The following is a 26,055-nucleotide window of genomic DNA, read 5'->3' as shown; positions in this document are numbered from 1 at the left end:
TTTCAGCTTTCCTTCTGCTTCATTAATTTCCCTTCTGTGTTGCTTAATAATTCACCCACTGGACAATAGCATGTTGACATTATCAGTATTGGTAGATAAGTAACTATGGCACTGTGCAAAGTTTTTTTTTTTTTGTTTTGTTTTTAATGCATTTTCCCCCTGTATTATAGAAGGTATAAACATGAGTAGATAGGAGTGAAGGAGGAGATAGGTGGGGTGGATTTGTATCTGCCTCTGTCTTTAGGCATGTTAAAAGGTGGTAAGATCAAGAGGATGGACACCTAAGCCTGACTTCCTCCTCACAGATGTAGTGACTCTCAATCCATATGTGGTTATTGCGCTTTGTGTACCATGCCCATTATGTCGGCCTTTGCTTCAGTGATTTCTGTTCCCTGCTGCCCTACATCATTGGAGAATAAGTTCCTTTTCCTTCTGTGACTGGCCTCCTCTCTTGTCCCTTGCCTGCAGGAAGATCTTTTGTTATGATTTGACATGTTTTAGTCATGCTGTGCCATAGTAATAAGTACAAGAGGGTGGGAACCAAGATTTCAGTTGCCCTTTGTTGCTATGGCTCACCTTCATGAAGAATTGTTGATTTGGCAACACGGCTGCTGTTTGGCCTTCCGTTCTTCTTTTTAATTCTCCTTCCCTGCTGAATTACCTAGCAAACAAAGCCTACTCTTTATTTCTAAGTTTACACTTCCTCCCACATAGAGCCATTTTTTTTTTTACTCACTAATAAGCAAAACTTGAAAAACAGAAATCCAGAGATTTTGGTTTTGGTTGTTTTTTTTTTTTTTTTTAAGTTGTTAGTGAAGATGTTCAGTGCTATAAGGTATATTGATCTCTTCACTCTGCCATCCAAGAGTCCCAGAAGAAGTTATATAAGCCAATAATTCTTTCTGATGATTTTTTTTAATATTGAGATTTTGGTGACTAGATTCCTGGTGCTTTTGTGAATAATGTCCCCCAAGTAGTCTGACGATCATTTTCAGCTTTCATCTATAAAAATTTACTTGAGGGGGGGGCGGAGCCAAGATGGCGTAGTAGAAAGACGCACATACACATAGCTCCGAACCCACAACCCATAGAACAACTACAAAGAAGCAACTCACGGCGAATTCTGCACCCAGAGGCCACAGAACATTGGAGAGAGGGAGATTTCTGTTCCGGAGAGACCTGCAAATCTCTCGTAAAAGGTCCTTCGTGCTGCGGACTGGGTGCCGGGACTGGGAGCTGAGTACAGCCCTGCCGTGGCCGCGGCACCGAGAGGAACAGATCCGAGTGGGCTTCAGGGACGGGATCTCCAGCGGCCGCACAAGTACCTCCACCCACAGGTGACGGGGGTCGGTGAGAGAGTCCCTTTGGCGGGTCGAGGGGGGAGTGGGGTGCCCCCATGGCTCGGGCCCCCTCGGGAGACAGAAGCTGAGGGGCAGCAGCAGACCAGGGCTCCCCAAGCAGGCAGGAGCCTGGATCCATTGTTGAAGGTCTGTGCATAAACTCCCTGAGGGAACTGAGCCTGAGAGGCAGCCCTGCCCTCACCTGAGCATCTGAATTTAATCTCACACTGAATAGCAGCCCTGCCCCCTCCCAAAGCCCTGAGGCTGGAAGCAGCATTTGAATCTCAGACCCCAAACACTGGCTGGGAGGATCAGGAGGTGAGGTGGGTGTGAGGAAAATATTCAGAGGTCAAGTCACTGGCTGGGAAAATGCCCAGAAAAGGGAAAAGGAATAAGACTATAGAAGGTTACTTTCTTGGTGAACAGGCATTTCCTCCCTTCCTTTCTGATGAGGAAGAACAATGCTTACCATCAGGCAAAGACACAGAAATCAAGGCTTCTGTGTCTCAGCCCACTCAATGGGCTCAGGCCATGGAAGAGCTCAAAAAGAATTTTGAAAATCAAGTTAGAGAGGTGGAGGAAAAGCTGGGAAGAGAAATGAGAGACATGAAGTCAAAGCATGAACAGCAAATCAGCTCCCTGCTAAAGGAGACCCAAAAAAATGTTGAAGAAAATAACACCTTGAAAACTAGCCTAACTCAATTGGCAAAAGAGGTTCAAAAAGCCAATGAGGAGAAGAATGCTTTCAAAAGCAGAATTAGCCAAATGGAAAAGGAGATTCAAAAGCTCACTGAAGAAAATAGTTCTTTCAAAATTAGAATGGCACAGATGGAGGCTAAGGACTTTATGAGAAAGCAAGAAATCACAGAACAAAGCCAGAGGAATGGAAAAATGGAAGATAATGTGAAATATCTCATTGGAAAAACAACTGACCTTGAAAATAGATACAGGAGAGACAATTTAAAAATTATGGGCCTACCTGAAAGCCATGATCAAAAGAAGAGCCTAGACATCATCTTTCATGAAATTATCAATGAAAACTGCCCTGAGATTCTAGAACCAGAGGGCAAAATAAATATTCAAGGAATCCACAGAACACCGCATGAAAGAGATCCAAAAAGAGAAACTCCTAGGAACATTGTGGCCAAATTCCAGAACTCCCAGGTGAAAGATAAAATATTGCAAGCAGCTAGAAAGAAACAATTCAAGTACTGTGGAAATACAATCAGGATAACACAAGATCTAGCAGCTTCTACATTAAGGGATCGAAGGGCATGGAATAGGATATTCCAGAAGTCACAGGAACTAGGACTAAAACCAAGAATCACCTACCCAGCAAAACTGAGTATAATACTTCAGGAGAAAAATTGGTCTTTCAATGAAATAGAGGACTTTCAAGCATTCTTGATGAAAAGACCAGAGCTGAAAAGAAAATTTGACTTCCAAACACAAGAATGAAGAGAACCATGAAAAGGTGAACAGCAAAGAGAAGTCATAAGGGACTTACTAAAGTTGAACTGTTTACATTCCTACATGGAAAGACAATATTTGTAACTCTTGAAACATTTCAGTATCTGGGTACTGGGTGGGATTACACACACACACATGCACACACACACACACACACACACACACACATAGAGACAGAGTGCACAGAGTGAATTGAAGAGGATGGGATCATATCTTAAAAAAAATGAAATCAAGCAGTGAGAGAGAAAGATATTGGGAGGAGAAAGGGAGAATTGAATGGGGCAAATTATCTCTCATAAAAGAGGCAAGCAAAAGACTCATTAGTGGAGGGATAAAGAGGGGAGGTGAGAGAAAAACATGAAGTCTACTCTCATCACATTCCACTAAAGGAAAGAATAAAATGCCTACTCATTTTGGTATGAAAACCTATCTTACAATACAGGAAAGTGGAGGATAAGGGGATAAGCAGAGTGGGGGGGGATGATAGAAGGGAGGGCATGGGGAGGAGAGTGCAATTTGAGGTCAATACTCATGGGGAGAGATAGGATCAAAAGAGAATAGAAGTAATGGGGGACAGGATAGGATGGAGGGAAATATAGTTAGTCCTATACAACACAACTATTATGGAAGTCATTTGCAAAACTACACAGATTTGGCCTATATTGAATTGCTTGCCTTCCAAAGGGAAGGGGTGGAGAGGGAGGGAGGAAAAGAAGTTGGAACTCAAAGTGTTAGGATCAACTGTAATGTTCTTACCACTAGGAAATAAGAAATACAGGTAAAGGGGTATAGAACGCTATCTGGCCCTACAGGACAAAAGAGAAGACAGAGACAAGGGCAGAGAGGGATGATAGAAGAGAGAGCAGATTGGTCATAGGGGCAATTAGAATGCTTGGCGTTTGGGGGGGGAGGGGAGAAAAGGGGAGAAAATTTGTAACCCAAAATTTTGTGAAAATGAATGTTAAAAGCTAAATAAAAAAAAAAATGTCAAAAAAAAAATTTACTTGAGCATAGCAATTAACTTTGTCAATCTCTACACAAAAAATAGAATGTGATTTGTTAGAATTTTGTTAACATTGGGATTTTGTAAAAGTTCATTGTTGTTTCTGTTGTCTCCCACATTTCCTCAAGGGGTCTCCTCTAAATTCATTTTTTGAGAGTACCCTAAAATTTTATTCTTAAATTTAACCACTCAATTTTTAAATGATGTTTTATTAATGTTTGTTTTTTTTTTTAAATCAAGTGTCTTTCCAAATGACTTCCCTTACCCAGTAGTATTTTCTCTTGTAACAAAGAAGTGGAGCTAAGAAAAATAAACTAATACGTTGGCTATGCCTAAAAACCCACACCCCTCTGTTATGAAGAAGGATGTATGTTTTTATCATTAATCTTCCATAGAAAAGTTTTTGTTATTGAGAAGAATTATCATAACTTCATTGTTTTTTCTTTATGTTATTGTGATCACAGCTTAAATGATCACAAGGGAATGTGGTTCTGCTCACCTTTCTCTGCATCTGTTCATACAAGTCCTCCATTGTTTCCCAGAATTTTTCGCTTTTGCCATTTTATGAAACAATAAAATTCAATTGGCTTCTTATGTCACAGTTTGCTTAGTCATTTCCAGATTTGCGAGTACCCTCTTTGTTTACATTTTCTGCTCTTATTAAAAATTAATAGAGTAAGAATTCATAGTGAGGGATTATCGTAGAAAGGGAAGAAATTCACCATCTTTATGGTGATTAATTACGTTAGATATTAGAAAGAACTTGTTTCCATATTAAACTGTGATACTAGGGGAGTTTGTGACATTTCTATGATTGGAGATCCTTCAAGGCATAATGGATAACCATCTGCCTGTAACAGTATTCCAAATTTGCCAATTAGCAAGGGACTAAATTAGCATAGAGCCTTTTAGCTCCAGGTACCTACAGTTCTATCTTGATTTTAAACATCTCTTCATAAAGGGATTAAAATTGATGATCTCTCACAGGAAGACAGAGACATCTCTTTAGTAAAAAGGGACAAATATAAACAGAAGCTATGAAATATGGAGAAGTGGGGAATTGGTTTTGGGTATTGTTAAAAGAAAGCAACATCTGGGTACCTTAGGAAAATTACTTGTCCTCATTATATTGTACAGAGAGGCATTGGAGTTCTCACCTAGATTAAATATGATGCAGTCCAAGTAAACTTAGAAATGAGTATGGTGTTTTTATCTATTATTGGGGCCATAAAAATGTTTTGACTATTCCCTCTGAAGGTCAGTTCTTCTGTCTATTGTAATTGTTCAATACATTTAGGTTATCTTCATCAATTTCTGAACTGATAATGACTAGACTGGTGTCCTAAAGTATTACACAACACTTCCTATTTTAAAAAAAATATTTTTTCTTTCTGGGAGAAAACCAGTGGAGAAGGGTTAACCCTCTGGTTTTGCTAAAAGCAATTAAAATTGGACTGCCACTTTTATTATTCTCTTTGCTATGTGATGCCCAACATAGGTACTGTCATTTGGATATAAGTATAGCCTTGTGACTGTCCACATCATTATATATCTGGGACAATTCACCTAGAAAAGCTATTCCATCCTTATAATACTTCCTTTTTGGCACTCAAAGGAGCTTTCTTGGAAGGGCCACTAACACTCACTGACTGCTCTTGTAAGCAGTCCCCAGAGCAACGAATCTTCTGTAGTTTTCTTTAATGGAGTCGGGATGATGAATTTACATCTATATATCAGAAACATTGTCTTCTGCCCTACATTACTAATGTCAGAAAATTGCTACTATATAATTCATCAAAGTATTTCTATAGACTCTTTCCTTTATTATCTTTTCTCTTGCAAAATGTATAATTTGCCTTCATTCTCAAGAAGGGGAAGGGGAACTTTAATCTTGCCTGGCTGCAGACGAGGGGCCTTTGCACATTAAAGGGACTGAGAAGGTAGCTACTGCAAGCTGAAGGAAAGGTACAAATAGCAGAAATCATCAGTCATATTGTGGTGGTTCTAACTGAACAAAAACATTGCCAGGGTTATAGCTTAAAAAAATGATCCTGGAGTATTTGTACAAAAATGAAGAGCCTGTTTATTCATAGTATGCTATTTTTTTCTTCAAAATCACTATCCCATAATATTTGTTGATCTTTTAAAACAAAAAAAAAATTTTTCCCTCTTTCTTCTATCATTCTTTGTGGACTTTAATAACAGAACATAATGGGAAAGAAAGGTCTGATAATATAATCTCAGTGCATTTCCATCCCAATAGCATAATGGACTCTAGTAAACGACAGACCACCTTTATTGATTTCGGAGTCCCTAGGCTTTGATGTTTGGATATTTACTCTGCTGTTCCTATGGAGTTTGCTCTTATGGTTCTAGTATAGGGCTAATTGAAGTTCATAATTCAAATACTGATACTGATAGGTAACCCAAAAGTAATCATCAGGTGGGGCATCAATAATCATGCATGTAATCCACAAGTGCATTTAAACTGTTAGCTGCATGCTATAGTTAGCATTAAAAAAGACAGACAGGCTTTGAATCCTGGTTAAGGCATTTGAATGTCTTTGAAAAATTGATCAGGTAATGCCCATGAAAGTTAATTTACCTTGTTTTATCTTATATTGAACTACATAGGGAAAGAATGCCTTGTTGGCAATATTAGTGTCATCTATAATCAAATGGGACAAAGGCATCAGGAACAAATATTTTCTTACAAAGCTGTAGTATTTCTATTCCTAATAATATCTAACATTTATAAAGTGCATTTAGGTGTATAAAATGCTTTCCATGTATTATTTCATACAATCTTATAACAAGTCTACTATTCTGATATCCATTTTTCACATGAAGAAAACTAGCACAGAAAAATTAAGTTACTTGATTAGGGTCACACATTATTAAGTGCATAAGACAGAATTAGAACTCAGTCTTTCTGATTTCCATGCCAGCACTCTAGCTACCACAACTCAATACCTCTCTTCTAGGTAAGAAGTGTGTGTGTACATACATGTGTGTGAATATAAGTATTCTGGTGCAAGGAAGGGAATAACCAAAAATTTCATGGGAAAAGGAAGAAAAGATTCATCTTTCAGGAGAGTTCTAGACATGTGGATTCTTTTTTTTTGTCAATATTATCTCGAGCTTACTTCAAAGATATTTCATCCAGAAGATGGTGGAGTAGAAAGATTCATATACACTAGCTCTTCTCCCACAGAGCATAAAATACCTGTAAAGAAAGACTCTCGACGGAGAGGGCGGGAGAACTAGGCTGCCGAGAGTTCCTCCCCGCGGGAGAGGCCATGCTGAGCGCGCCATGGAGAAGAGATGCGTCTGCGCCGCGGGGCAGGCCGCGGGGCCCAGGCCAGGGTCCCCGACAGCCCGGGCTCGGGCCAGGCCTTGCCTCCGGCCGACTTCGACACGGCCCTGCTGGACGTGCTGGTGTGCCCGCTCTCCAAGAAGCCTCTGAGGTATGAAGTATCGACAAACGAACTGATTAATGAAGAACTGGGAATTGCTTATCCTGTCATTGATGGTATTCCTAATATGATACCCCAGGCAGCAAGAATGATACACCAGAGTAAACAGCAAGAGGAAAAAGAACAGTCTGCTCTTATTAAAAACGAAACTCCTGGACACAAGACATTAGGAGGAAGAAAAGATATGCAGTCAAGGAAAATGTTTCTGTCTCTTCCCACACTGACTGGCCTTGTTCCCCTGATCTCTTTAGCTGGACTGTTTTACTCCGCCTCTGTAGATGAAAACTTTCCCATGGCTGCACCAGCACCAACAGCCTTTGCTTTTACAGTCTTCTCTTGCCGATCACCATACCAGTGTATGTGTTTTTCCACCTCTGAACTTGGATGGGCATAAAACTCTTTAGACACAATTAAAGCAGTCGGAGGCTACCCTGAGAGACTTCATATAGTAAGGCCATGTGATTTACATTGAAGCAGAAAAATGATTTCTTGTTTTACTCCACTTAACTCTTAATATACTGGAATGATCTCATTTTCGTAGGGAACTAAGATTTTCATCCTTCTCTTAGACACTCTGGGTGAAAGAAATTTAAAATGATCTCTTTTATCTTGCCTTCTTTTCCATAGTTGCAGGGGGGAGAAGAATCCCTGTGTTTGTTTCATTAAGTCCTTCTTGGACTTAACCCTAATCTTGATGTGTATAAATGTTTGATTTTTAATTTTGATTAAATTCAGCTAAAAAAATACATTTACCAAAAGGTTTTTGGATTATTTTGTTTAGTAGATTACAGGCTTTGGGGCAGTGGAAGGTAATGATAAAAATAACAAATATTTTCAGATACTACACCAAATAATTTGTTCATTTAAGTAGTTTTAAGATAAATTCATTTGAACTAGCATTCATACAAAAGCTTACAATAAAGTGGAAATTGATGTCTGTAAAAAAAAAAAAAAAAGACTCTCAACAAATTCTAGAGCAACAGAAGCCACAGAACAGCAGAATAGAGGAGATTTCCAGCCCAAAGTGACCTGAAAGGCCTATGGGAAATGTCAGTCACACTGACTCTGAGTGGAGCCCATTCCAGGCTTGGCTGCAAAGCACAGCATCTGGAGGAGGACTCCAGCAGGCCTCAGGGGTGGAATCCCCAATTGCATTAGCAGTGGTTCCCAGATCCCTTAACCCAGAGGCTCCAAAGGTCAGTGAGAGGGTTTTTTCAGCTGGCCAAGAAGGGAGAAGGACCTTCCCATAGCTCCACCCTCAGGCTGACACAGCAGAGGCGACATCTGGTAGGCAGCAGCAGCTCCCACAGTAGCCCCTACAGCAGTCTGCTTTCATTGTTGGATTGTAAAACCCCTGGTGGCATTGAGCAGCTGATTCTTACCTCAACCTTATCTAGTGGCCCTGCCCCCACCTAATACCCCTGGGGGATTTGAGCAGGTGATATTTATCTAACACCGATTGGAGGTCATGCCCCCACTGCTTATGTGAATTTCATCCTTCAGTGCTGGCTTGGTGGACCTGGAGGCCAGGTGACTGTGGAGAAGAAACTCTACTACTCAGATTCTGGGCACAAAAATTTCTTGTTCCTCCCAGACCAGTGTACATGTTTAATTGCGCCACTTTGGAAGAACTGAGATCTTACAGATACTCAGAGTATACCCTACTCTTGACAAAAGACCCCAAAGTCAAGTAGCTGGTTGGGAAAATGCCCAAAAAAGGGGAAAAAATAAGACTGAACTTATTGGTGAACAGATATCTTCTCTCATCCTTTCAGATGAGGAAGAACAATGCTTACCATCAGGAAAAAACATAAAAGTCAAGGCTTCTGTATCCCAAGCATCCAAAATAAATATTCAATGGTCTCAGGCCATCGAAGAACTCAAAAAGGATTTTGAAAATCAAGTAAGAGAAGTGAAGGAAAAATTGGGAAGAGAAATGAGAGAGATGCAAGAAAATCACGAAAAGCAAGTCAACAACTTGCTAAAGGAGACCCAAAAAAATGCTGAAGAAAATAACACCTTTAAAAATAGGATAACTCAATTGGCAAAAGAGGTTAAAAAGTCAATGAGGAGAAGAAGGCTTTAAAAAGCAGAATTAGCCAAAAGGAAAAGGAGGTTCAAAAGCTTACTGAAGAAAATAGTTCTTTAAAAATTAGAATGGAACAGATGGAGGCTAACGGCTTTATGAGAAACCAAGAAATCACAAAATAAAACCAAAAGTATGAAAAAATGGAAGATAATGTGAAATATCTCATTGGCAAAACAACTGATCTGGAAAATAGATACAGGAGAGATAATTTAAAAATTATGGGACTACCTGAAAGCCATGATCAAAAAAGGAGCCTAGACATCATCTTTCATGAAATTATCAAGGAAAACTGCCCTGAGATTCTAGAACCAGGGGCCAAAATAAATATTGAAAGAATTCACCAATCACCTCCTGAAAGAGATCTAAAAAGAGAAACTCATAGGAACATTGTAGCCAAATTCCAGAGTTCCTAGGTCAAGGAGAAAATATTGCAAGCAGCTAGAAAGAATCAATTTGAGAACTGTGGAAATACAATCAGAACAACGCAAGATCTAGCAGCTTCTACATTAAGGGATCAAAGGGCGTGGAATATGATATTCCAGAAGTCAAAGGAACTAGGGCTAAAACCAAGAATCACCTACCCAGCAAAACTGAGTATAGTACTTAAGGGGAAAAAATGGTCTTTCAATGAAATAGAGGACTTTCAAGCATTCTTGATGGAAAGACCAGAGCTGAAAAGAAAATTTGACTTTCAAACACAAGAATCAAGAGAAGCATGAAAAGGTGAACAGGAAAGAGAAATCATAAGGGACTTACTAAAGTTGAACTGTTTACATTCCTACATGGAAAGACAACATTTGTAACTCTTGAAACTTTTTTCAGTATCTGGGTAGTTAGTGGAACTATGTGCGTGTGTGCACACACACACTCACGCACACACACAGAGAGAGAGAGAGAGAGAGACAGAGAGAACAGGGTGAGTTGAATAGGAAGGGATCATATCTAAAAAATGAAATTAAGTGGTGAGAGAGGAATATATTGGGAGGAGGAAGGGAGAAATGAAATGGTGCAAATTATCTCTCATAAAAGAGGCAAGAAAAGAGGGGGAAGGTGAGAGAGAAAACATGATGCTTACTATCATCACATCTGACTCAGGGAAAGAATAAAATGCACACTCATTTAGGTATGAAAAGCCTATCTTACAATACAGGAAAGTGGAGGAGAAGGGGTAAGCAGGGTGGGGGGATGATGGAAGAGAGAGCAATGCGAGGAGGGAGCAATTAGAAGTCAACACTTTTGGGAAGGGACAAGGTCAAAAGCAAGAATAGAAGTAATGGGAGGCAGGATAGGATGGAGGGAAATGTAGTAAGTCTTACACAACACGACTATTATGGAAGTCATTTGCAAAACAACACAGATATGGCCTATATTGAATTGCTTGCCTTCCCAATGGGGATGGGTGGGGATGGAGGAAGGAAGAGAAGTTAGAACTCAAAGTTTTAGGAACAAATGTTGATTATTTTTCTTGCATACAACTAGGAAATAAGAAATACAGGTAATGGGGTATAGACATTTATCTTACCCTACAGGATAAAAGAGAAGATGGGGATAAGGGAAGGGAGGGATGTTAGAAAGGAGGGTAGACTGGTGATAGGGGTAATTAGAATGCTTGGTGTTTTGGGGTGGAAGGACGTGAGAGATGAGGAGAAAATTTGGAACTCAAAATTTTGTGGAAATAATTGTTAAAATTTTAAAACAAATAAATTAACAAATATATATTTCATCCATTAGCTTTGAGGGTAAATGAAATCCCAATAATTAAATTTGTGAAGTTGTACGGATCAATATTCAATTCAAATCAACAAATATTTGTTAAATTCCTATTGTGTGTCTGGCACTGTGATGAGCACTAAGGATATAAAAAGTTCCCCCAAATACTCCCAGACCTCAGAAAACTTACAGTTCAATGGAAGAGACAAGATAGAAACAAATATATACAAAGCAAAGTATAAGCAAGATGAATAGGAACTAATCAAAAGGAAAGCACTGGAAGTAAGCTGGGTTAGGGAAGGCATCCTATAGAAGGTAAAATTTTAGTTGGGGTTTAAAGAAAGCCAGGCAGATCAGTAGTCATGGTGTAGGTGGGAGAGCTTTCTATGCATGAGAGACAGCCAGAGAAAATGCTTAGAGCTGAGAAATGGAATATGTTGTTTATGAAACAACCAGATCAGTGACACTAAATCAAACAGTACATATCAGGTCAGGAAGATATGTCTAAGTTCAAGTCTTCCATCTAGCACCTGCTTGCTGTGTGTGGAAGTCAATTTACTTCTCATTGTTCAAGGTAATACCCTCAAATTATAAGTTTTAAGAAAACTGCCTATCTGTATTGGTGGAAAGATTTTACATATGAAGAGTTTACTTCTCTGATGAAATCACTTAGATGGAAAGCAAACAAATCTGTATCACTCCCTTGGGTTGAATGAGTATCCAGAAGGCTGTATGTTAAAATAAAAATATATTAACTGTGATTATTACTTCATTAATAACTTATCATATCAAATTAATCTCTAAATACTAGATCCCATCCATCAATTACTTGAGTCAGTATTCTATATATTTTTTCTGTTTCTCAGGCAAACTCCTATCTACACTTGGTATCTATCCTTCTTCCCTTCTTCATCTTTTCTACGTCCTCTGCAATGAGTTTTCTGTTCTCATCATTCAAATGAAACAGTTCTGTACAAAGTTAGCCTTGACCTCTTAATTTTGAAATGTAATGGTCACTTCTCAATCTTTAAACTTTTTGACCTCTCTGAAGCATTCAACACCTCTTCTCTCTTTTCTAGGTTTTAATGTCATTTCTAGTTCCTGGTTCTTCTACTATTTCTCTGACCCCTTCTTGTCAGTTTCTTTTGATCTTTTTCTATTCTAAGCTCATTTACTGAGGTTATTTTGAGTCTCTCTGTGTTGGTCTATCTATTTAATTTGGATTTTTCATTAGAAGTGTTTGAAGGTCCTCTCATTAAATATTCATCTTTTTTCCTGAAGGATTGTCCTCAGTTTTGTTGGGTAGGCCATTCTTTGTTGTAACCCTAGTTCCTTTGCCTTCCAGAATGTTATTCCATGCCTTCTAAACCTTCTAAATGGAAGTGACTAAAATCGTGTGGCAGCAAGACATTTGAAGTGTTTATTTTTGGCTGCTTAAAATATCTTCTAGTTGAATTTGGTTAGAATAGTCTGAAATTTGGCTATAATTTTCCTGGGAATTTTCATGGGATCTTCTTCGGATGTGAATAATGAATTCTTTCGATATTTTAGAGGGGCAAGGCAATTGGGGTTGTGACTTGCCCAAGGTCATACAATTAGTAAGTGTACAGTGTCTGAGATTAGATTTGAAATCAGGTCATCCTGAATCCAGGGCTGGTGCTTTATTCACTATGCACCTCCTTGCCTCTCAATTTCTATTTTACCTTCTGGTTCTAGAACATTCAGGCCATTTTCCTTTATAATTTGTTCAAATTTGATGTTTAAGCTCCTTTTTATGATCACTTTCAGGTAGTTCAATAATTCTTAAATTATCTTTCCTTGATCTATTTTTCAGGTCAGTTGCTTTTCCAATGAGATAGTTAACATTCTATTCTATTTTTAAATTTTTTTCATGTTGTTTTATAGTTTCTTGATGTCGCATAGAGACAGCTTCCATTTTCTCAATTCTAATTCTTAAAGAATTACTATCTTTAGTGAGATTTGTACCTCTTTTTTCATTGGCCCAATTCTACTTTTTTAATAAATTTATTTATTTTTAGCTTTCAACATTCACTTACACAAGATTTTGAGTTTCAAATTTTCTCCCCATCTCTCCCCTTCATCCACCCCAAGAGATCATGCATTCCAATTATCCCTTCCTCAAATCTGTCCTCCCTTCTATCACATATCTCTCTTCTCTCACCCCCTTCCCCTCTGTTTCCTTTTAGGGCAAGATAGATTTCTGTACCCCATAGCCTGCATGTCTTATTCCCAAGTTGCATGTAAAAACAATTTTTAAAATTCATTTGAAAAACTTTGAGTTCCACCTTCTCTCCTTTCCTCTTTCCCCACCTACCCCCATTGAGAAGGCACACAATTTAATTTAGGTTATACATGTGTAGTCAGGCAAAACCCTTCTATAACAGTCATGATGTGAAAGACTAACTATACTTTCCTACATCCTTTCCCCCCTCCCCATTTATTCTATTCTCTCTTTTGATCTTGTCCCTCCTCAAAAGTATTTACTTATAATTACCTCACCCAGCATGGGCCACTGTGTTTCCAGCACTGCATGACAGGTGTTTCCCATTGACCTTTCTGGTTGTCTTGGGCTGCAGATTTGCTTCACTCCATCATTCTGTGCATTCTGCTGTTGCAGAACTTGTTTAGAGTCATTTTGTTACAGAAATGTGACTGGGCTTGAGGAGAGAGCTCTAGCAAATCTCTGCTTGTACTCCACCATCTTGGCTCTGCTCCCCTATCCACTTTCACATTTTAAGGAGTTCTTTTCTCCAGGGAATTTTTGCACCTCTTTTTGTATTTGGCCAATTTTGCTTTGTAAGCAGTTCTTCTCTTCACCAGATATTTCTGCCTCTTTTACCACTTGACTAATTGTGCTTTTTAAGGTTTTATTTTCTTCAGCATTTTTGTGCCTCTGACCAATATGTTGACTCTCTTTTCATAATGTTCTTGCATCACTCTCATTTCTTTTCCCAATTTTCTCCCTACCTCTCTTACTTGATTTTGAAACTATTGTAAGCGTATTTCCTGCTTCTGTTTACTTCACTTCATATCAGTTCATGCATCTTATCCTTCTCTGCACTTCTCATAGTCATCATTTCTTAGAACACAGCAATATTTGATTTTGAAGCTTATTTAAGGTCAAAGTCTTTCATCAGTCAGTACGTAGAGGTTCCAAAGAGGAAATTTTCTACTAATGCTTATTATCACTGGTTCAATTTACAATCTTACAGATTTGGGGATATAAGGATGTACTGACTCTGGTCAGAGTCAGAAAGGAAGGATGTGTCTGAGAGGGAACTCAAACCCAGCTTATAAAAACTCTGAAGCCAGCTCTCTGTTAATAATTTTATCCTCAAAATGTGAATTATTATCACTTACATATAAATTTATCAACTGTTTATCAACTTGAAGGGTGCTTTTTATGTCTTACAATTAGAAGAAAAGATCCACAAGAGATCAGACTTAGGGTCAACAAACAAATCATCAACTGTGAGGAATGGAAGAATCAATGAAGTCACTTAGTACAACCCCTTGATTTTACAAGTGAGACTGAGACCCAGAAATAAATGCACTTTTATATATGTTCTGCCACTATTGTGTAAATGACTTCCCCACGATCATATAGAATGCTATAAGCTAAGTGATATAATGGATAGAGTGATGAACTTGAGGTCAGAAAGAACTGAATTCAAATCCTACCTCAAGCAATTCTTTAGCTGTATGACTTTAAGAAAGTCACAATCTTTCTCAGTCTCAGTTTCTTGATTTGTAAAATACAAATAATTTCACTTACCTCCCAGGATTGTTGCAAGAAACACATGAAATAACATATATGAAACATAAATTCTAGTTATTATTTTACTTGTTATAATCATTGCTAGAGTGCAGAGCCACAATGAGAAGTCAGATGTCATGTTTCCTAGTTTGTTTCCCTCTACTGTGCATCATTGTATAGGAAAGAAGAAATACATGCAAATAGAGACATGAGTTCCAGTCAAAATATATAAAGAGGTTTTGAAAATTTCTTCCCTGGGGCCATTCACACAAACCTCTTGGTTTAGGTCACCACTCCTAGTGTGGCTGCCAAGTTCTCTGCTTGAGTAAAACTGCTCATCAGTGCCTCATGTGAAGAAAAGTCATTTCCCTCTCCTTCTTGTAAGATAAATAAGAATTTAAAAAGTGATTCACTTGAAAGGGCCTACATATTTCTTCTCATTTCATGCCCTTGCTTGCTTCAAGCTTGTTGCTCTGATATTTTTTGAGACTCAGAACACGTGGGGTATTTCAAAACACCAACTACTGGAGATAAAACTGCTCTGGGCCTACGGCACAAAATGTAGGGCTACATGAAAGCAAAATAGGATGAGAGCTTTTCAATCAATTTGATGAAAAATTTAAGTTAATTAAAAGAATACTCTATTTTTCCCTAGAAGGCGACACTGATCTTTATTATTAATGCACACCAGTGTTTCATAACTGTGCATAATAATGGCCTGTAACATCAGGCACAATTTCATTCAGAGCCTAATTTGTTACAAAATCTTTTCTGGTATTCTTCAAGCATGGCCTTTGCCACTGCCTCCCTCATGCTCTTGGGCTAATTCCTAATTCCTAAAGGATATCTTACTTTATGCTTTCACCTGAGAATTAATTTACTAGATTGTTTTTAACTTTGAAGCTTTAAAAAATCATCTAGAGAATTTTTAATTTCTTTTCATTTCCTTTTTTATGCTTGATGTTCTATTAATAGAAATGGCAACAAGGCTTCATATTCATACAACCTCATCATATGCTGTAAGAACACATCTAACCTCTGTTCTGAAGGAGATTGAAGGAGTTGATTTGTTTTGTGCAAATGATCCAGTTTATATGGAAAAAAATAATAATAGAAATAACATACAAATAAGATAGTTAGGGGATATGATAGATTGAGTTTTGGAATCAGAATCAGAATTTGGAATCATAAAGATCTGAGTTTTAATCCTCTCTAAAATACTGAGTATCTGTGTGACCCTAGGCAAGCAACTTAACCTCTTGCAAACTCAGTTTCCACATCTATTAAGAATAATACCTACCTCAAATGGACATTGTGAATATCAAACAAGGTAACATGTAAGATGCTTTATGGATCTTGAAGTTCTATAAATGTTAGTTACTAAATATAAATATGTGTATATACATATGTGTATCCATCTGAATAATAATTCATAGAATATTATCCATAAAAATACTTGTTTCAGGACAAGTTCTATCTGAACACTATCTAAAGATGACAACAAGATAATAATATATGGCTAATAGTATTTGTTGAGTTCCTCTGATATATTCTGTTGGATGCTCTGTGAGATACATGAAAATACAGTTTGATATATGGCTACATCTTTCAAAAAACTTACATATTTCATTGGGAAATTAAGCCATAAACTCATAAAGCAAAGAATAATGTAAGATTGTATATGACAAAGGGACAATATTATTGGTATAAACTATTAAGTAGTATAGGGAAAGGCAGTATGGTTGAGTGTAAATAATACTGGCCTGAAAATCAGATTTGTCTTCTAATTCCCTCTGTTTTTAGTGTCTTACAAGACCATGGAGAAGTCAATTCACCTCTTTATGACTTCTCCCATATGTAAAATGATGGGGTAAGACTAGATGAGCTCTAAGGGTTTTCCAAGTGGTAAAATTCTGTAACATTATCACCATCACCATCAACATCATGGCAACAATTTACAATTGTATAGTACTTGTCTGTTTTCTTTTCTTTTTTTAAAGTATGATTTTCTCCAAATTAGAGATAGCATTTAATTGATTGATTTTGAATTACCTTACATAATTTATGGTCAGAATGCTCTAGGAATTGGTTTTAAAGTTGAGCTATAAGAAATTTCAGTTTTTTATTTTTTTGTGCTAATGTTAAGAGTTAGAATTTCCTGAACCCATTACAGAGAGTTATGCACTAACAGGGAGATGTTTTTATTATTTCCATTTTGCAGATGAGGAAACAGGAGTGAGGGGGAAGGAAGACATTAAATAACATGCCGTGATCACAGAGCTAGTAAGTGTCTGTGTTCCTGTCTATGAGTCCTTTCTCAGAAATACTCCACAATACTCCACAGCCTCTCCTTAAAAATGTTCAATGAACAAAAACATTTTAACTTGAACTTCCAGGAGCAGGATGATGGAGTGATCTGTAAATGAATCTCCCTCACCTTGTTGATCTTGAAAAACCCAGAGAATATTCCCCCAGGAAAAATCCTGGAACAGCCAAAGGTGTAAACAGTCTTAGCCCATGAGGCTAGGAAGAGTGCAAAGGGGAGTCACTCTTGCTGTGGCTGGAGCTGTCCCAGATAGTCACACCTCAGTGAACTGGGGGGAGATTATGAGTCCCAGGGAAGTGGAACCCATAAAATACAAAACCAGGATCCCAGGCCTACCTCAGCACACCTATGGGAATTGGGAGGACACTATCACAGAGAAGGTTCACCAGCCTCAGAGTCTGCTTGTGCTGTAGCTCAGGAGAGGAGACCTCCTGCAGCCAGACCACCCATCCCCCACACCTCACACAGTAAGTGCCAGGGTAATTCCAGGGAAACTCAGAAAGACTTCACCTGGCCTCTGCTTTGGCACACCAGACAGCTCAGCACCAGGTAAGCTGCAGTATTCTAGCCTCTAGCTGACAGAACCAGAGGTCACAATACACAAAGCCTCAAGTCCCAAGCACAAGAACCACGGGACATAGCCCCCTGTGCCCCAGAAACAGAGATCCATTTTAAAAGCCAGGATAAAGGCAATTATCATGAGCAGAAAGCAAACCAGAAAAGACCATAGAATCTTACCAGGGGGACAAGGACCAAAACACAAAAACCAAAGAGGTCAGCATAGAGATTGTACTCCTATGAAGGAAATATGAACTGGTCTCAAGTTCAAAGAGCATTCTTGGAAGAGCTCAAGAAGGATTTTAAAAGCCAGATTAGAGAGGTAGCAGAAAAATTGGCTAATGATTTTAAAAATATAAAAAAAAAAGAAATCATGGAAGAATTTAAAAGAAAAATTGAACAAATGGAAAAAGGTAGTACAAAACCTAAGAAGTGGAGAAAATAACTCCTTAAAAGAAACAATTTAGCAATTGTAAAAGGAGATGCAAAAGCTGACTGAAGAAAATAATCTATTAAAATTAGAATTGGGCAAATAGAAGCTAATGACTCAATAAGACATCAAGAATCAGTGAAAAAGCATGAAAAAATAGAAGAAAATGTAAAATATCTCATTGGAAAACAGCTGATCTGGAAAATAGATCCAGGACAGAAAAATCTAAAAATTATTGATCTGCCAGAAATCCATGATGAAAAAAGAGCCAGGACAATATCTTCCAAAAATCATCAAGGAAAACTGCCCTAGATCCAGAAGGCAAAATAGTCATCAAAAGAATCCACCAATCACCTAATGAAAGAAATCCCAAACTGAAAACACCAATGAATATTGTTGCCAAATTCCAAAATTATCAAGTAAAGGAGAAAGTACGGCAATCATCCAGAAAGAAACAATCTAAATATTGAGGAACTACAGTCAAGATCACACAGGACCTTGCACCTCCTACATTTAAAGATTGAAGGGACTGTAATATGATCTTCTGTAAGGCAGAGGAGATGGGACTACAACCAAGAATCAATTACTCAGCAAAATTGATCATAATATTATAGGCAAGGAAATGGACATTCAGTGAAATAAGGGATTTCCAGACCTTCCTGATGAAAAGGCAGATCTCAATAGAAAATTTGATCTTCAAACACAAGTCTCAAGACAGGCAAAAAAAGATAAATAGGGGGGAAAAACTTGTTATTTAATATGAGTAAACTGTTTACATACCTACAAGTGAAGGTAATACTTGTTAATCTTGAGAAGTGTTTATTTATTGTGATATATAAAAGGGATATACATTGATGGAGGGAGTGAGATCAAGAAAATGATATCATGATAAAAATGTGATTTAAGAGAGTGAAGGGATTGTAATGGGAGATGTGAAAAGGAGGAATTAGAAAAAGGTAAATTGCATCACAGGAAGAGACACAAAAATATATTACAGTAGATGAAAAGAGGGGAGGGAGAAGAGCATTGTTTGAGAGTTAATCTCATCTGATTGGGTTCAAGGAGGGGACACCAAACTGAGTTAAGTATAGAAATACAACTACCTTTATGGGAAGTAGGAGAGGAAGGGGAAATAAAGGGGAGGGGAGTTTAAGGGAGGCAAGAAAGAATAAGGGAAAAGGGGATTAAAAGAGAGGGGGTCTAAAAGAAGGGAGGAAAGATTGTGGAGGGGAAGAGAGAGCTAAAAGCATAAACAGGGGGAAATGGGATGGAGGAAAAGACACAGATAGTAATCATAACTGTGAATTTGAATGGGATGAACTTTTCCATAAAACAGAAGTGGATAGCAGAGTGGATTAAAAACTGTAATCCAACAATATGTTGTTTATAAGAAACACATCTGAAACAGGGGCAAACACACAGGGTAAAGGTAAAAGATTAGAGAAGAATATATTGTGCTTCAGCTGATGTAAAAAAAGAAGGGGTAGCAATCCTAATCTCAGGCAAAGCAAAAGGAGAAATACATGTAATCAAAATAGATAAGGAAGGAAACTAAAGCCTGCTAAAAGGCACCATAGACAAAGAAGCAATATCAGTAATAAACATAGACACACCAAGTGGTATAGCATCCAAATTCTTAGAGAAGTTAAGGGAGTTAAAGGAAGAGATAAACAGGAAAACTATACTAGGGGGGAACCTCGACCTCCCCTTCTAAAAACTTGATAACTCTAACTTCAAAATAAACAAGACAGAAGTTAAGGAGGTGTATAGAACTCTGGATAAGTTAGATATGTTAAATCTCTGAAGAAAATTGAATGGGGGTCGAAAGGTACATACATTTTTCTCAGCAGTACATGGAACATGTGCAGCTATTAACCATGTACTAGGGCATAAAAACCTCACAATTCAGTGCAGAAAGGCAGATAGTCAATACATCCTTCTCAGATCACAATGCAATAAAAATTATATGTAATAAAAGGCCATGGAAAGGTAGACCAAAAAATTATTGGAAACTAAATAATCTAAACCAAAATAACGAATGGTTTAAGCAACAAATCACAGAAACAATCAACATCTTCATTCAAGAGAATAACAATAATGGGACAACCAAATATTATGGGATACTGCAAAACACCTCTTAGGGGAATTTTTATATCATTGATTGCCTACTTAATAAAACAGAGAAAGAGGAGATCAATGAATTGGGCAAGTAGATGTAAAAGCTAGAAAAAGAAGAAATTGAAAGTCCTCAAGTAAATACCAAATTAGAAATACTGAGAACCAAAATAGAGATTAATAAAACTATTGAATTAATAAATAAAACTAAAGAAGTGGTTTTTATGAAAAAAATAATAAAATTGATAAACCTTTCATAAATTTAATTAAAAAAAGAAGGAAGAAATTCAAATTACCAATATCAAAAATGAAAGGGATGAACTCACCTTGAATGAACAGGAAATTAAAATAATAATTAGAAATTACTGTGGCCAGCTTTCATAAGTTTGAAAATCTAAGTGAGATGGATGAATATTTTTAAAAAATATAAATTGCCCAGAATAACAGAAGAGGAAGTTGAATACTTAAATAACTTCATCTCAGAAAAAGAAAATGAGCAAACCATCAATGAGCTCCCTAGGAAAAAATTTCTAGGACCTGATGGATTTAAAAGTGAATTTTATCAAACATTCAAAGAGCAGTTAATTCCAATGCTACATAGAATATTCGGGAAAATTGGTGAAGAAGGAGGCTTACCAAATTCTTTTTAGGATACAAACATAGTTCTGATATCTAAACCAGGAAGAGCCAAGATAGAGAAAGAAAATTATAGACCAATTTCTCTAATGAATATAGATGCAAAAATTTTAAATAAGGATTTAGCAAAAAGAATGCAGTAGCTTATCATGAGAATAATACATCATGATGAAGTAAGATTTATATCAGGAATGCAGGGCTGGTTCAATAATAGGAAAACTATCAGCATTATTGATCATATCAACAAAAAAACTAAGAGAAACCACATGGTTATCTCAATAGATGCAGAAAAAACTTTTGACAAAACAAACCACCTGTTTCTATGGAAGACACTGGAGAGCATAGGAATAAATAGAGCCTTCCATAAAATAATAAGCAATATCTACCTAAAACCATCAGCAAGCATTATATGCAATGGCGATAAGCTAGATGCATTTCCAATTAGATCAGGGGTGAAACAAGGATGTCCATTATCATCACTATTATTCAATACAGTACTAGAAACATTAGCTATAGCAATAAGAGAAGAAAAAGAAATGGAGTTAGAATAGGCAAAGAATAAATTAAGTATCACTCTTTGCAGATGATATGATGATATACTTAGGGATTCCTAGAGAATCAAGTGAAAAACTACTGGAAATAAAAAACAACTTTGTCAAAGTAGCAGGTTACAAATAAACCTATGGGGGGAGGAGCCAAGATGGCAGAGTAGAAAGACACATATATGCTAGCTCCGAAACCCACAGCCCATAAAATACCTGTAAAGAAGAACTCCCAACAAATTCGGGAGCAGCAGAAGCCACCAAACAACACAGTGGAGGAGATTTCTGTTCCAGAGACCCCTGAAAACAGACACCAAAAGTCTGTCCCACTGCAGACCTGGAGCAGAGCCCAGCCATGCCTTGGCCACACAGCACCGAAAAGAGCAGATCCTAGCAGGCTTCAGGGACATAATCTCCAGTGGCCATGCAGGTCCCTCCACCCACAGGTGCTGAAGGTTGGTGAGAGGGTCTCTTTGGCTGGTCGAGAGGGGAGTGGGATGTCCCCATAACTCAGGCCCCCTCAGGAGGCAGCAGCAGAGGCTGTAGCAGACAGGGGCTCCCAAAGCAGGCAGGAGCTTGAATCCATTGTTGAAGGTCTCTGCATAAACCCCCTGAGGGAAATGAGCCCTGTGATGCTGCCCTGCCCCCACCTGAGCACCTGAATTTAATCTCACACTGAATAGCAGCCCTGCCCCCACCCAAAGCCCTGAGGCTGGGAAGCAGCATTTGAATCTCAGACCCAAAGCACTGGCTGGGTGGATCTGGAGGCAAGGTGGTGGTGGACAGGACACTCAGAAGTCAAGTCACTTGCTGGGAAAATGCCCAGAAAAGGGAAAAAAATATAAGACCATAGAAGGCTACTTTCTTGGTGAACAGGTATCTCCTCCCTTCCTTTCAGATGAGGAAGAACAAGGCTTACCATCAAGGAAAGACACAGAAGTCAAGGCTTCTGTATCCCAAACCTCCAGAATAAATATTCCATGGGCTTGGGCTGTGGAACAGCTCAAAAAGGATTTTGAAAATCAAGTTAGAGAGGTGGAGAAAAAACTGGGAAGAGAAATGAGAGAGATGAAAGAAAAGCATGAAAAGTGGGTCAACACCTTGCTAAAGGAGACCCCAAAAAATGCTGAAGAAAATAAAACCTTGAAAAATAGGCTAACTCAACTGGCAAAAGAGATTCAAAAAGCCAATGAGGAGAAGAATGCTTTCAAAAGCAGAATTAGCCAAATGGAAAAGGAGGTTCAGAAGCTCATTGAAGAAAATAGTTCTTTCAAAGTTAGAATGGAACCGATGGAGGCTAATGACTTTATGAGAAACCAAGAAATCACAAAAAAAAACCAAAAGAATGAAAACATGGAAGATAATGTGAAATATCTCATTGGAAAAACCACTGACCTGGAAAATAGATCCAGGAGAGACAATTTAAAAATTATGGGACTGCCTGAAAGCCATGATCAAAAAAAGAGCCTAGATATCATCTTTCATGAAATTATCAAGGAAAACTGCCCTGATATTCTAGATCCAGAGGGCAAAATTAGTATCGAAGGAATCCACTGATCACTACCTGAAAGAGATCCAAAAAGAGAAACTCTTAGGAACATTGTGGCCAAATTCCAGAGTTCCCTGGTCAAGGAAGAAAATATTGCAAGCAGCTAGAAAGAAACAATTCAAGTATTGTGGAAATACAATCAGGATAACACAAGATCTAGCAGCTTCTACATTAAGGGATCAAAGGGCATGGAATAATATATTCCAGAAGTCAAAGGAACTAGGACTAAAACCAAGAATCACCTACCCAGCAAAACTGAGTATAATACTTCAGGGGAAAAAATGGTCTTTCAATGAAATAGAGGACTTTCAAGCATTCTTGATGAAAAGACCAGAGCTGAAAAGAAAATTTGACTTTCAAACACAAGAATGAAGAGAAGCATGAAAAGGTAAACAGCAAAGAGAAGTCATAAGGGACTTTACTAAAGTTGAACTGTTTACATTCCTAAATGGAAAGACAATATTTGTAACTCTTGAAACATTTTTCAGTATCTGAGTAGTTGGTGGGATTACACGCACACACACACATACATACACACACACACATACACACAGAGAGAGAGATAGAGAGCACAGAGTGAATTGAATAGGATGGGATCATATCTTTAAAAAATGAAATTAAGTGGTGAGAGAGAAATATATTGGGATAAGAAAGGGAGAAATGGAATGGGGCAAATTATCTCTCAGAAAAGAGGCAGGCAAAAGACTTTTGAGTGGAGGGAAAAAGAGGGGAGGTGAGAGAAAAACATGAAGTTTACTCTCATCACACTTGACTCAAGGAAGGAACAAAATACGCACTCATTTTGGTATGAAAACCTATCTTACAATACAGTAAAGTGGGGGGAAGGGGATAAGCAGGGTGAAGGGGATGGTGGAAGGGAGGGCCATGAGAGGAGGGAGCAATCTGAAGTCAACACTCTTGGGGAGGGACAGGATCAAAAGAGAGAATAGAAGCAATGGGGGGCAGGATAGGATGGAGGGAAATATAGTTAGTCATAGACAACATGACTATTATGGAAGTCATTTGCAAAACTACACAGATATGGCCTATATTGAATTGCTTGCCTTCCCAAAGAGAATGGGTGGGGAGGGAGGGATGAAGAGAAGTTGGAACTCAAAGTTATAGGAACAACTGTGGAGTACTGTTCTTGCTACCAGGAAATAAGAAATACAGGTAATGGGGTACAGAAAGTTATCTGGCCCTACAGGACAAAAGAGAAGATGGGGACAAGGGAAGGGAGGGATGATAGAAGAGAGAGCAGATTGGTGACAAGGGCAATCAGAATGCTCGGTGTTTTGGGTTGGGGGGAGGGGACAAATGGGGAGCAAATTTGGAACCCAAAATTTTGTGAAAATGAATGCTAAAAGTTAAATAAATAAATTTTAAAAAACATAAAACAAACAAACAAAAAAACCCAAATAAACCTACAGAAGTCATCTGAATTTCTATATATTACTAACAAAGGCCAACAACAAGAGATAGAAAGAGAAATCTCATTTAAAGGTATGGTGGGAGTCTCCTGCCAAAACAAACTCAGGGACTATATGAATATAATTACAAAATATTTTTCACACAAATAAAGTCAAATCTAAGTGAGTGGAAAAACATCAGTTGCTCATGTGTAGGGTGAACTAATATAATAAAAATGACAATTCTACCTAAATTAATTTACTTATTCAGTGCCATACCAATATAACTAACAGAAAATTATTTTCTAGAGCTAGAAAAAATAATATCAAAATTCATCTGGAAGAACAAAAGGTCCAAAATATCAGTGAAACTAATGAAAAGAAATTCTAGGAAAGGTGACCTAGCCCTACCAGGACTCAAATTGGTATTACAAAGCAGCAATCATCAAAACCACTTGGTACTGGCTATGAAAGAGGAGGATAGACCAGTGGAAAACGTTAGGTACTCAAGACATAATAGGAATGAATATAGCAATCGGCTGTTTGATAAACTCAGGGACACCAGCTTCTGGGATAAGAACTTACTGCTTGAAAAAACTGCTGATAAAACTGGATAAAGTGTTATGGAAACTGAACATAGATCAATGCCTCACATCCTAAAGAAGAATAAAGTCCAAATGGAGACATGATCTAGATATAAAGATTGATACTATAAACAAATTAGGGGAGCAAGCTATAGTGTATTTGTCAGATTTGTGGGGAATGGAGAAGTTTATGACCAAACAAGAGATGGAGACCATTATGAAGTTCAAAATGAAGAATTTTTATTATATTAAACTGAAAAGGTTTTGCATAAGCAAACCCAATGCAAACAAATTTAGGAGGGATGCAGAAAACTGGGAAAGAATTTTGGCAACTAGTGTCTGTGACAAAGGTCTCACTTCTAAAATATATAGAGAACTGAGTCAAAGTTACAAGAATACAAGTCATTCCCCAATTGATAAATGGTCAGAGGATATGAACAGGCAGTTTTCAAAGGAAGAAATTAAAGATACGTATAGACACATGAAAAAAATGCTCTAAATCACTGTGATGGAATACTGTTGTGCTATAACAAATGATGAACAGGAAAACTTCAGAGAGGCCTGGAAAGACTTATATGAACTGGTGCTGAATGAAAGGAGCAGAACTAGGAAAACCTTCTACACAGTAATAACCACAGTGTGTGAGGAATTTTTCTGGTAGACTAAGCCCTTAGTCTGGAAGGCCAAGAACAAAGGCCTATCGCACTGGGTCAGAGCAGAGCCCAGCTCAGCATGGGCTGTGCTGTGCAGCAAGGACAGGACTGGAGCATGCTTCGGGGTGCAACTGGCAGCAGTTCCCAGGTTGCCCAACCCACAAACACCACAGACATCCTCAAAGGCCAGTGAGAAAGCTCTTTCACCTGGGTGAGAAGGGAATGTTATCTGGACCCTCCAGCAGTAGCCACTGCAGTGGCAGCCTCCATTTTTGGAGCCCTCACACTAAACCCCCTGGGTGAATTCAGCTACTGCTCTGATTTTCAGCCCTGAGAGGTGGCCATGGGGTGAGGAGAAGCACTGTCCTGATGGAGCTGGTGGAGGCC

At 38.1% G+C, this 26,055-nt stretch overlaps 1 long non-coding RNA gene across 1 annotated transcript in view; it reads left to right on the top strand.

Annotated features, from left to right (window-relative positions):
• Positions 1-26,055, top strand: part of LOC140524228 (uncharacterized) — an 83,624-nt gene that overhangs the window by 47,262 nt on the left and 10,307 nt on the right. The window contains exon 2 of the long non-coding RNA XR_011973625.1: positions 17,088-17,149. This is a non-coding gene — a long non-coding RNA (uncharacterized lncRNA). The remainder of the gene's footprint in view (positions 1-17,087; positions 17,150-26,055) is intronic.

The sequence above is a fragment of the Notamacropus eugenii genome, chromosome 1 (genome assembly GCF_028372415.1).
Source record: "Notamacropus eugenii isolate mMacEug1 chromosome 1, mMacEug1.pri_v2, whole genome shotgun sequence".
Classification (NCBI taxonomy): domain Eukaryota; kingdom Metazoa; phylum Chordata; class Mammalia; order Diprotodontia; family Macropodidae; genus Notamacropus; species Notamacropus eugenii.
The sequence above is the reverse complement of the archived record's forward strand: the minus strand, read 5'-3'. Positions and strand labels throughout refer to the sequence as shown.